The 13,805-nt window shown below is 40.7% G+C and overlaps 1 non-coding gene across 1 annotated transcript; it reads left to right on the forward strand.

The window, feature by feature from the left end:
- Positions 1-82, forward strand: TRNAS-GCU. Its single transcript has one exon. It is a non-coding gene; the product is annotated as a tRNA-Ser (tRNA).
- Positions 83-13,805: the final 13,723 nt, after the last annotated feature.

The following is a 13,805-nucleotide window of genomic DNA, read 5'->3' on the forward strand; positions in this document are numbered from 1 at the left end:
GACGAGGTGGCCGAGTGGTTAAGGCGATGGACTGCTAATCCATTGTGCTCTGCACGCGTGGGTTCGAATCCCATCCTCGTCGTGTTTCTTTCACGTGCTTCTTTCACTAACTCGTAATTCCTCAGCTTCCAACCTCTCACTGTCCTCCAGTGTTGGCGGCATTTTGTACAAAGTCTCTGAAGAATCCAGGCTCTTCCATCTACTTGGAAATTATAAGCTCGTATCGGGGCGCATTTAGGGTTAGGGTTGGAGAAAGTGAGGCTGGTCGCACAGCCCTCTCTTACTTAAATCCAGGTTACTTTCAAGTTAGGGCATCATCTTCCTAGTACAGGGTCCTCCTTGAGAGCAAGGGACCAATACAATACATTCGCGCATGCACGTCTTCAGAATCAGTGCCTGAGGGTGTCTAAGGGATCCCAGGGGGAAAACAAAAGACTTTTCCAAGAGCACTTGCCTAAAATCTTCACCTCTGCGTTTCTTAGACTCTCCAAATAATTTTTTAATACATAAATTTCTGAGCCTTTGGTCAAAAGGTATTCGAAAGTGCATAGGCTTAAGGGGTGGGGGGGGGGGGGGGAAGGGAGAAGGGATTGTTGGGACGGGTGGGAGACTGGGGATCGGCGCTTTCGAAAGCTATGTCCAAGGAGAGGAAGGTGTGACAGATACTGGGAAGCTGGGAAGCGCAAGTGTATCAGTGGCGTGTTTGTGCTTTACGGTAGAGGTACGAAGTTGGCTTAGTTCGAGAAGACTTCTGGCCATAACAAGTCTCCTAGATTAGAGCAAATGGTAAATGATAGAAAGGCTGCAATTTACTTGTATAGAAACAATTAACAGACACAAAAATCGCACTATGCTTTCAAGAAATGACAGTAAAGGCGACTACGTTTAAGCTGTTGAGGACCTCTAGCTTTTCTAATATATATGCACAATCGGCCCTCGGCAGTGAGACTTTTTCATATCAATTCTTTGAAGAAAAAGGAAACTAGGTGGCGTAGTAGCCAAAGATACTAGACTCAAGGCAGAAACACCTGACTTCAAATCTGACTTCGGGCACTTAGGAGCTCTGTTGATCTTGAGCAAATCACTACCATTCTGTGTCTCAGTTTCCTGATATGGAAAATGAGGATAGTTAAAAACACCCACTTTCCAGGATTGGCATGAGGATAAATATTTGTAATGAGGTTTGCGATACTTAAAGTTTCATACTGTATAAATGTTACCTATCACAAAGACATAGATGGAATTCTCATCAAATTTGCCAAAGACAATTAATTCACTGGGAACTATATAGCTAACAGTGCATGATAGAGTCGGGATCCAGCATTGGGTTGAGTCTAACAAGATGAAATTCAATAGGTTTAAAGGCAAAGTCTTACATTTGGGAAGAAAAAACTTCAATGAGAAAAAGAAAAGTTTGAGCTTTGAATTTGTGTACACTTTAAACCCATGGCAGAAGCATATCCGTATGACCTGCCACGTGGTAAAATTTTTCAGTATGGTTCAAATACGGAAATGAAATCAAACCATTTTTAAAAACAGAAAATCGAGACCTGTCCTATGGGGGTGGTGTGTGGTGGAAAATAGTTCACCCTTTGCTCTCCTTAAAAGTGCCCCTTTGTGGGGAAGCAGGTGGCGGAGTACATGCTAGCAATTCTTTGACTAGGTATGCTCCCTCCTCTCTTCTTTCCTGACATTATGACGTTTACTATTTAAGTCCTCATCTCTGCCCCCGCCCCGTCCCCCCCCCATGCTCTCAATTCTTACCTCTGATTTTGGAATGTCTAGTTCCCTTGAAGACTGAGGTGAAGTGAGCCTTCATACAAGAAGACCTTCCTGATTCCATCCTCACTTTCTTTCCCAGGTTTGAATTCCCCCAATTAATTTGCATACATTTTGTACTTATTTATCTCTGCACATGTTGATTTTACATATTCAAGAACAAGTATTAATGGAAATCCTACTCTTTGCTAGCGTTACGAACTGTAATTAAATGCTGGGCAAGACGAAAAACAAATAAACAAACCCCCAAAACCAAATCCCACGAAAACACAGTTTGTTATCCAAGCAGTTGGAAAAGACTTGGGATAGTAAAATGTGCACACACTGACGCCTAAAGGTTAATGAGAGGATTGTCAGTGTTATTCAATGTGTTACAGATAGGGTAGGGAAAATGGAAAGAAAGAAGAAAGGAAGGAAGGAAGAAAGGAAGGAAGGAAGGAAGTAGGCTTCCTAAATCTGAGAAAAAACAAGGTAACTCAACTGTGCGCAAGAAAATTATGAATTCTTACATATTTAGGAATTCTTTAGAAAATGCCAACTATGCTCAGAAAAGTGAATTCAGTATATATGTAGCAAAGGAAAGAGATTTCCTATTAGAGCAGAAGCACATTTCAAACTTTAAGTAAATCAAGATTTGGGATTTTAGAAGGAGCATGGTTTATGTTACTTTTACTAAGCAATCAATCTAAGAAGTGGCTACTGAGCACCTGCAAGAGTTTTAAATTTAGTACCAAGTTTCTCCCCAGATCTCACTTTTCCAAGTGCTAGAAAACCTTCAGACTCGAAGAAAAACCACTCCAGTGCCTTTCCATTGTATTCTACGGTGAGGTTGTCTCTTTGTTTTTGCATGTTCTGCAGTGAGGAAACCAGAGCCTTCGGGCTACTTCTGTGCATAAAGCAGCCTGCTGGCTGATAACGGTAGAGAGAAAGTTGATCAGCCCATTCACTACCGAAAGCTGTGACTCTAAAATACGGCAAACTCAAGTGTCAGGGGGAAAACTGTCTGACGAGTCAAAAATATTTTCCTTTTCTTTAAGTATTTTTTTCTTCTTTTATCATCTTGTAAGAAATGGGAGGAGGAGTTTTGTTTCCACAGAACTAAAGGTGTGCTTCCCTGCCCTCCCGCACCCCAGCTTTAGCAGAGACCAGGCCTCAAGGTCGGTCAGGTGAGAGATCAGAGGCTTGTATGCATGTGCATACTTTTTGAGAAGGCAGTCTAGGGAATTAGAGAGGCCAAACCCACTTGAACCAGTTCAAGCTTATCTAGGGTCTGGTCTTGGTGAAGAGTCCAGGCCTCCTGATTCGCATATGTTAAGGAGGGAACTCAGGGGAGTAAGGAATGTAGATGTCCTAAACTCAGATAAGTCCAGGCCTACTGATTTGCATATGTTAAAGAGGGAAATTAGGGGAAGAAAAAGAATATCATTTAATCCTAAATTAAGACAAGGAAAATCTAATTAACTTCACTTTTGCTTCTGTATCTTTATTATCCTACCTGTATAAACTGTATAAACTAGGAAAACCATGTGAAAAAACAAGATTGTAAACTAACCATAACTCTAGCAGGAGTGGAGGGAATGGTTACCCCTGCTCCTGCAGCTGTATCAGTGTGAGTGTTCCCATAAGCACTATGCTTGCTCTCTTGAGGAGTGTAATAAAATGCATTCCTCTGCTCACTCTGGTCTTGAGTTCTTTGGGTGAGAATGGGCAACTCACATGGCTTTTCATAAGGTCAACTGAAGGGAAGCAACAGGCAGGGAAAGCTTGCCAGGCTTATTCCTGGATGTTGTCTTGGGGTGCCCTGTGATCTCCACTGCAGTGTTAAGAGGGCTACCACTCTGGATTCCCTTGGGGAACCTTGTGGTCTGCTATGGCCTTCTTAAGGGGATATCACTTGGAACTTTCAGCCCTGGCTTGGGAGCCTTGTGATCTTACCACCATCCCAAGGGGCCATCACTTGGGTCCTCCTTAGGGTCTGACCCCTAGGAGGCCCTGTGATCCCCACAGATTAAGGGATGGCTACCACTTGGTCTTCCTCTGAGAGTCCTGTGGTCTGTACAGCCTTCCCTAGGGATTATTACAGGGTTCTTCCTCAGGACTTTGGCCCTGCCTAGAAAGTCCAATGATCCCCAAAGCCGCGTGTTCTCACAATTTGGGGAAGTCCGGTGATCCCGATCCCCAAAACCACATTTCTCACAATCTTTACTCCCAATTGCATTCATACTGTCCAAAATTAAGAACACTAAAACCACAAAAGCTTCACTGTCTTCTACTCAGAAGGGTTTTATTTGCTTTGGAAAACGTGAACCATGCAGCATTTTCAGTTTTTATGAGTGTTCCAACAATCTGGCTAGCAGCTTTTGTGGGGGTGAAAGACCAACACAAGCCCAATAACAAACACGCTACCAGCACACTGCAAAAGCCCAGGTTCTTTTGATCTGCTTTACTAAGGAAAGCAACGTTAAGGGGTTAACAAGCTTACTTTAATTCAGCATACAAATACCATTCACTTAGTTCAGGGGAAAAAGCCAGCACCCTGAACTTCAGAGCAAATACAAACAAATCACAGACATTAACAGACAGACCAAATACAATTCATAGTTACCAACATCTAAGGTCAGCCTGGGAGCTCATAACAAGGGCTGGCCCAGAGTCACGAGGGCCACCACTGCTATGGATAAGAGCTCCGAAAAAGAGAAAGGCAACCCCTGGTTTTATATCTTTTTCAGGGTCAAGGGTGAGTCACACATGCGACTCACCCACATGACCTAAAATCACCACAAAGAGGCGACTTAAACTCACGTGGTCTAAAAGCCTCTGATGTCCCAAACATGTCACTCAATCTCATGTATAAACTAGGCCCTCCCCTGAGGCAAGGAGGTCACCAAGGACTCTCAATCTAATCAAGGAAACAAAGGCCAAACTCTTCAAGGGCACTTGGTTGAACTGAGAGCTAAGAGCCCATTTTGTTTACCAACACAATGAGTCATCCCAACATCTCCAGGAGTCAGCATTTTTTTTTCTTCCCAATAATTCAGCAGGAGCTGTGTGCAGATACTGATAAGAATTTATAATCTTGTTTAATAAGGTTGCATTATTTTGGCTTTCCACCAAATTTAGGAACCGTGTTAACTATCCATCTTTGTAACATCTTTCTTATTGTCATATGTATTTCTGCAAGGGCAACTCTATGCATTTATGAGATTTAACTAGAGTTTTATTAAGGGCATGTTTATGTGCAGATGAAGCAACCGCTGAGTTTGTACAAGGTTCTGGAGTCTTCAGGAAAGGGTCCTCAGATAGGTTTTGGTTTTGCCTTTTTTTAATAAGTATCAGAGATAAATGTAATGCTTGCATGCCATTCTTTTTTTCTTTTATTTGAATGTTCTGAAATATTCCAACTGGAGAATAATTTTTCTGAATCTAATTATTTATCCTGGAATCACTGTGCTAACGTTTGCACTCATGGTGCAAAAGCAAGTCTCAAACTGCATTTCAAAAATGTAAATAAAACAATGTGACTTTTCTTGCTATTCTTCTATTTTGGAAAAAAATATAGTTAATTTCATGAAATATGCTATTTACATTAATGTACTATGGATTTATAATTGTTGTTTTAAGTGTATAAATAAATATATTAAAATTTTTATTCATTTCAGTTGTTAATGCAGTAAGTATCAATGGTTGTAAATTACATAAACAAAAGCTCTTTGAGGTCTTCAATTTTTAAGAATATAAAGGGCTCCTTCATCCAAAAAAAAATTAAGTCAAAAATTTAAGAACTGTTGGTATAAACCTTATTTCTTACTGAAGCCCAGTTTTCCTGGAAATTTTTTCTCAACTTATAAGTACTTTTCCCAATAATGGGGGGCAGAAGGGGAAGATGACTGGGATTTTATCTAACATCATACTGTTCTGATGTTTGTTTCTGTAAATTTTGTGCCTAATCTGTTCTAATTGCCCTCTTTTCTAAACCAGTACTGAATAATTTTTATGACTGTTGTTTTGTTTGAGCTCTGGTACACATAGACTCCATTTCTTCTCACATATTTCATTATTACTCTTTAGATTCTTGAACTTTTGTTCCTCCATATGAATTTCATTATTATTTTTTACTAGCCTCATAAAATATTCCCTTAGTTGTTTGATTGGTACAGCACTGAATAAGAAAATTAACTTAGATAATATTAGGAATTTTACTATATTGCTTCAACCATCCCATGAGCAATTGTCTTCCCAATTATGTGGTTTTATCATTATTTTTGATAAGTGTTTTATACTTGAATTTGTAGAGTTCCTGCATGTACCTTCCTAGATACATTCTGAATTGTTTTAGAGCTTCTATAATTCTTTTGGGTGGAATTTCTCTCTCTAACTCTTCCCACTGAGCTTTGTTAATAAGAAACAAAAATGCTGATAATCGGTGTGAATTTATTTCATAACCTGCAACTTTACTTCATTTAATGTTTTGGTTGACTCTTGGAATTTCCTAAATAAATTACCATGTATCTAAAAAATCATGAATTTCATTTCTTCTTTCATTTTACTAATTTCTTTGATTTCTCTTGCATTGTTGCTATAATGGGTTTTTTTTTTTGCAATGTTAAATAGTAACATTTTTATTGTACTCACAGAAGTTTTTTTTTTAATAAATCCAATAAAACGGATCACAGTAAAGGTTGAAAATCTACTGGGCACTTAGGACTTGGTCTGATTTAGAGGAGAATAAAGCAAATGAATTTGCATCATAGTTTCTATTTTTTCTAGAGTTCTCATGCAGATCCTTAGATGCCTTCTGGAGACTCTAGATTGAGGGCTGATTTTGTTTAACACTTTGCATATAACCAAAATCCAGTTAAGTCTCTGCCTCATTTCCCTGGTCTGTTCTATTTTGGTGGAATCATTCCTGTGGCGGTTAGACTACAGAATCCTCTGTGCAGTTCTCAGAACATATCATTAGCGGTTTTCTTACACTAGGGTTTGTTGCATGGTAAGTTTGGTCACAATTGTCACAGTGATGATTTGTGCTGAGACAAGTCAAAGGAAATTTATCAGAGAGAAAGGCCAAAGTCTCCAGTGTATATTAGAGGGAAGAGGGCTAGCAGGATGATATAAGAGGGTAGAAGATGCAGGAGAGAGGCTAACAGAGTGGTTGGGATGGGGAAGTGAAAAGAATGAAAAATTCTAAATGTTTTTACTGGGCTCACAAAAACTTTTATAGTCCTCCCTGGAAGCTAAAAGAGAGAAACCACAGAGGTTGGTCTGGATGCTGAACCAAGACCTCAGAGACTTTAAGTGTGAACAATTGTAATGTCAAGGAGAGTGGGACTTTTTTACTGTTTTCTCTTTTGGAATGCTAAGACAATCAAGTGCCTTTAATGAGTCTTCCTTTTGTAAAGTGGGACCCTTTGTCATTTGTTTTTGGAGTGCTTCTCAGCACTGAGGTAATCAAGTACGTTTGATGAGTCTTGCCTTTTTTTGGGGGGGGGGGAACCTTGCAATTGGGGTTAAGTGACTTACCCAAGGTCACATAGCTAGTAAAGTGTGTCAAGCCTTTGAGGCCAGATTTGAACTCAGGTCCTCCTGACTCCAGGGCCGGTGCTCTACTCACTGTGCCACCTAGCTGCCCCAAGTCTTGCTTTTCAAATGTAATGGCAAGTAAAGTGGGATCTTTTTGTTGTCTTTTGTTTTGGAGTGCTTCTCAGCACTAAGGCCATCCGGTATCTTTAAGTCTTGTCTTTGTTTGAATCAAGAGTCATTGATTGGAAACAATGTATATGATGTGGTGCTAGTGATTAAAGATCTTTCCCACAGCCCCTTTGCTAAGTAGGCACTGAGCCCTCAGGGGCCTGAACAGGGTATATGAGCTCTGAGGTTGGCGTTTTGCTTTTGGGGGTACACTCATTGGACGAGTGTTGGTGATTTGGCCTGATGAGACTCTGGGTAGCCATAGGAGCCCCTCCCCTGTCTTTGAAAACTCAGATGTTGGTGTCTTTCTCTCTGGTAACTATGCATGTAATGTCCTGGTCAGACAGCTAGAGGCCTGTCTGTTGATTTCTGTGTGTTATTTGTTCTGTTTATATAATTTCTGCTTGTAATTTCTGTTGCGTTTTCCCTGAAGTTCAGGGTGTTGACTTTTTCCCCTGAACTAAATGAATGATATATGCATGTTTAATTAAACTGAGATTGTTAACCCCTTAAAGTTTCTTTCCTTAGAAAAGCAGATCAGAGAACTCATGCTAGCAGCCCTCCTCTGTGCTCTTGTTGTTTGTCTTGTTGACCTTTCACCTCCACAGCGGTTGCTAGCAACATTGTTGTTACAACAGTGTACCTAGCCAGCTTCTACAAAAAACAAACAAACAAAAACAGCCTTGGCCCAATTGTTTGGACCTTTTCAATGTTATAAATATACTCACATTGTCTAGGAATAAACAATACTCATTGAGAAGCCAGGAACATTTTAATTATATTTTACGTTTATTTGGTCTAAATAAATGAGTATGTCCCCTGAACAGAGTAAGAGGAGTACAAGGACTCAGATGGATGCCAGTCCTTTTATTGATTCTCAATTCGAATCTCCCACCAGGCTCTTCTTTGGCCAGATGCAACCCCCTGACTGCCTACATCATGTCCTCATCAAATGGCTCATTTAAGAATTTGTACAAGCCTCTAACCTTTCACCCAACCAGAAGCCTGGTCTCTGATAGATCACAGCTCTGATTAGAACTGGTTCTAATCAGTCACCTGACTTACATTGTGCTAAGGGGGGGTGGGGGGGCAGGGCAGGAATACTTTCAACTTTCTCACATCAAGAATTACAAACTTATTTAAATGATTAATGAAACCAGACTCTGTACTAATGAAATACAGATTCTAAACATAGCTGATGAAACACAAAGCAGAAAATGTTAGAATGAGTAGCTTCTTTTTAAAAAATTTATTTACTTCATTCTGAACTTAGGAAATAAAACAAGCATTTTTGACATAACAGGATAGGAAAAAAAAGATGATTGCACATGAAACTACAAATTTCTTGTGTATTATTGCTAACTTATTATATATTATGTACTATATAGTGCATAGAGTATATATGTACATATAGTACATATTAGTATTATGTACTAGTTGCTATTCTTTTAAAATATATAATAAAGTTATGATGTAACTTTCTTTTTTCTTTTTTTGTCCTTTTTTTGTCCCCTCCAGATGTCTACCATTAGACACAAATGTGGGTATGTCTGTGTGTGTGTGTCTGTCTGTCTGTCTGTCTGTCTGAACTCATAAAATCATTTGATATATACTTCTATTTGTCAGTTCTTTCTCCAGATGCAGATAGCATCTTCCTTCATAATTCCTTTGTAGTTCATTTGGATATTTATGATAGACAAAATAACTTGTTCACTCAAAGTTGTTCTTAAAACAACATTACTATTACTGTATACAAAGTTCTCTTGGTTCTGCTTATTTCACTCTTCATTATTTCATGCAAGTCTATCCATGTTTTTCTAAGATCTTCATTTCTTATAGGTCTGTAGTATTCCATCACAATCCTATACCACAACTTGTTCAGCCATTCCCCAATTGACAAACATCCCCACAATTTCCAGTTTTTTACCACCACAAAGAGAACTGCTATAAATATTTTAGAACATATAGATTATTTTCCTTTTTCCCTAATCACCTTTGGAAACAGACCTAGTAGTGTATTGCTGGGTCAAAGGACAAACAGTTTAAAAACTCTTTGAGGATAATGCCAGATTGCTCTCTAAAATAGTTGGACCAGTTCACAGTTCCACCAACAGTGTCCCAATTTTTCCGCATCCCCTCCAACATTTGTCACTTTCTCTTTCAATCATTTTAGCCAATCTGATATTTCATGGTTGTTTTAATTTGCATTTCTCTAATAAATAATGATTAATAATGAGTAAGTAACTTCTGATCTGCACAAATTTGCTATGGAGCTACAGGGCACTAAAACTGAACAGTATTATGCGTCCACTCATTTTCTTTTTTTCTTTCTCATTAGTTTTGTATTTAAATATATCATAGGTAATAACATAGATAGCTTCATCTTATTTAATAGCAGACATAATAGGCTGTCATTAAGTTTACCTCTTGGACTCTTATTCTCATCCTGGTCTGGGTGACTATGGTTTTAAGGCAAGGGTGACTTGAGCTCTGTTAGATGACTGGGACCTGCCTCTCCATGCCCATTTGCCAGCTGCTCAAGATGTCACCTACTTTAGAAAGGTTTTGCCACCAGGATCCTTAACAGGGACTTTTTGCTCAATGAGTTCTTTGGTAGTGTCTTTCCTGAGCTAAAAGTTAACCTGCTTTGGCTTTGTAGGTCCAACTGTCACAGTCATTGCCTCTGAGTCATACTCAGATGCTATGGCACTGACACTGTAAGTACCTGGTAGTAGTAGCAGAAAGTAATCACCTTGCTTATTTGAAATAACATGACCAATCCCACTAACAGAAATAACTGTGCCTGCAATGCCATTGTTATTTTCATCAAGTATTAATGCCTTGGTGAACCTCCTCCAGGAAATTGATCAATGATGCCCTGTTGCCAAGTCACTTGAGTACCAGCTCCTCCTGGCGCAGAAACTTATTTCAACTCAGTTCCAGAGTGATATCAAAGCAGTTGGTATGGAAGTAAATGAAGTCTTATATTCCCTTGCTGACAGAATAGTAGGAAGACCCATTGGTGGTACCATAAGGAAAGTAAACTCCACAGTTCCAGCCCAGGTGCATACATCCATATGCATAGGAATAGACTTTGGCCAGCTTTCCCTTGGCCCTACAGCCTATGTTTATTCTATCTGAGGAGACTAAAGTGAAATGACACATGTTGACCTGAGTCAGTAGGCAGGTAGACAGTGCAATGGATGGAGTGTAGGACTTGGGAGTTAGGAATATATGAGGCATAATATTGTCTCAGACACTTACTGGTAGTGTGATGCTGAGTTAGTCACCCAACTTCATCATGTCTCCCTTTCCTTGCCTGTAAAAAGGGGATAATAATAGCACCTATCTCGAAGGATTGTTGTGAGCACTAAATGAATACATAACTAAACTTATCAATGCTAACAATTTATCTTCACTTTTAGCTAGGTCTTTGTGCTCAGAGCCAATCTCTCATTGTGTTTCCACATTGGCAACATCCAGGAATGCTGGGGTGACAAGTGGTGACTCAAGTGGTGACTGGCATTTGAAATATTTGGGACTCTCAGGTCTCAGGTGCTGCCATAATAACCTTTCCCAGCCCATCTTTCCCCCTCCTAGGATGATGAAACTACCAATGGGTAGGGGTTTGTGGGAGTGCTTGAAAGACGTCTCTCAACAATCGCAAATTAATTGGCTCAGAGATTTCCCAATGAACCAGTTTCCCTCCATGAATCCACCCCAATCTGCAAGCATCAATCCCAAGCAATGGAAATAACAGGACAGAGTAGAAATTCTTTCAGCTAGGCCCCTCCAAGGGTACCAAACAGGTATTACTTTTCTTTATAAATTCATGTATTTTTATTCATAACATCTCTTTTTGTGGTGGCTAAGAATTGGGCATTGAGGGGGATGCCCATCAATTGGGGAATGGCTGAACAAGCTGTGATGTATGATTGTGATGGAATATTATTGCACTAAAAGAAATGACAAATGTGATTATTTCAGAAAAACCTGGAAAGACTTACATGAACTAATGCAAAGTGAAGTGAGCAGAACCAGGAGAAGTTTGTACACAGTAACAGCAACATTGTGCTGCTGCAATCAGCAGTACAATGATTCAAGACAATTCCAAAAGACGCATTATGGGAAATATTATTCATGTCCAGAGAAAGAACTGATGGAGTATGAATGCATATCAAAGCATAGTATTTTCACTTTATTTTTTTCATAGTTTTTTTCCCCTTTTGTTCTATTTCATCTTATACAACATGACTAATATAGAAATTTGTTTTACGTGATTGAACATATATAACCAGTATCAAATTGCTTACTGTCTTAGGAGGAAGGGAGGATATTTAAAACTCAAAATTTTATTTAAAAAATGAATGTTTAAAAGTGTAATATGTAATCAGAAAAAAAAATACTATTTAAAAGGAAAAGAAAAAAAGGAAAGCTTAGCTAAGTCAAGCTAAAACGCTTTCCCCCAAGTTCTTCCAATTAATTTTCTTGCCCCTAGCTGAGTTGTGAGGAACTTTGACACCTGTGCCTACCTGCTTCCTCACCAGTCCTTTCCTCAGCAGGTCAAAACCACGCAGTCTAGCCGACAAACAACAGGGGTGGGGAGGGGGGAAAGCCTTCACCCCATGGTCTCGCTGAGGCCCAGGCTCCTCTTCTAACTTTCTCTCAGTCCCTGGCTCATTTCTTTGCAACCAGCTGCCGGGTGCACAACGACCACCTTGCCAAATCTCGAGCTTGCACAAGCAGGAGTTTGCCGATCCAAACCTTTGGCCCTCTAGCCACCGCTGCCGCCACCCTGATGTGTTGGCCTCAAGAATCTCCTAACCATTTGTCTCTTGCTTGTGTTCTTTCAGTTGGCCCAGGCCTTTTCACCGTAGGCCTCAGAAGAACCCAGAGGCAGCAGACCACAAGACTCCCTGGAAACTGGGCCCTGGCATCAGCAATACAATCATCCCTCAAACCAAAGGACTGGAGTGTGTCCAACTGGGACGACAACACGTTCCGCCACTTGCTCTCTGGGAAGTTTTCACTGGGTTTCTTGCTGTGCAGGTCATACTGCGGGATAGCAGCAGTAGGCGGCATACTAGTCTCCACCCCCTCTCCCAGTTTAGCAATCCTTTCTCGGTCTCCACCTTCCAACTCCACCCTCCCAGCCCCAACAACATGTCCTGAGGTTGTGAACTTCTCTTAGTGATTTTCCCTGTAGCGGAAACCTCTGATTTTAGAGTCTATTGAATCCAGAAGTATTGGGATTTCCTTTCTCTTCCTAATGCTGGACTGAGCAGTTGGATTTATTCTTGTCTTGAAAAGGGGCGGAAAGAACTGAGTCCCTGATCCACTGTTTCCACCCTTCAACAGCAGATGAAATCGTCCAGTGGAGCTTATAACAGAGGGAGGAGGTATTGATGTGTTTGTTAGGAACTAGAACTTTGCTCGAAGCTTTTGTAAAGGCAGCGGGCCTTGGGCTACCAGGAAGGCTGTCTACGCCATTGATAATCTACAAAACCAAGGCTGTAAGCCCTGGAGGGAGAGAAGCATAGCTGAAGCAGCAAACAACTTTGTGGAAGGTGAGCACTGTTCTTTGCTGAAGGACCACTGCGGGAGAGCGAATTTGTCTCGGCTCCTCCTCCCTTCCGAATCTGAGCTTAGCATCCTGCAGCGAGGCTACTCTGGAACAGGAGAATCTCCATCCAGCAGAGAGCAGAGACACCAGTTCCGGAGCCTATCCCTCCACCACCACTCCCTGCTGCCCCGCCCCCCCCCCTCCCCATACACAGAGAGTAATTGGGCTGGAAACCATTTTAATGACCTGGATTTGCATCAGATGAGAAGAGAGCTGTCTATTAACTTTAATTAAACACAGAGGATATGGGGCAAAAGCCCAAAAAGGCAGAGACAAGCCTTAAGAAGTGGTACAGATGCAGACCGCAGCATGGGGACGAGAAATGGCAGGGTGAAGAAAGGAAGGCTGAGTGGGCAAGAAGAAAAGGAGGGGGCAGAGACTATCACTCACTTAACCATGCATGGATTCGAGTTGTGAGCACTAAGCAGCGTCGACCCAATGGAGATGGAAAAGGGCTGGGGGTGGGGGGTTAGGAGTTTGAAGTCTCACTTTTATAGGGTTTGGGGGAGAAACAGACTGAGTCTTATCTGTGCCACCTTGGATATAGTTCGCTACCATATCTAAATCATCTCAAAATTATTGATAAAACTTCAAAGTTGCCATCTCAAAATTATCAGCACCTTGTTGAGGTTCTGCTGGTCTGGAGCTGTGGAGGTCTGGATTTTATCTGGAATTTACACATATTAGGACCAAAACTTTGACAAGCAGCGTCTTG

Source organism: Trichosurus vulpecula, chromosome 1 (assembly GCF_011100635.1).
Source record: "Trichosurus vulpecula isolate mTriVul1 chromosome 1, mTriVul1.pri, whole genome shotgun sequence".
Classification (NCBI taxonomy): Eukaryota; Metazoa; Chordata; class Mammalia; order Diprotodontia; family Phalangeridae; genus Trichosurus; species Trichosurus vulpecula.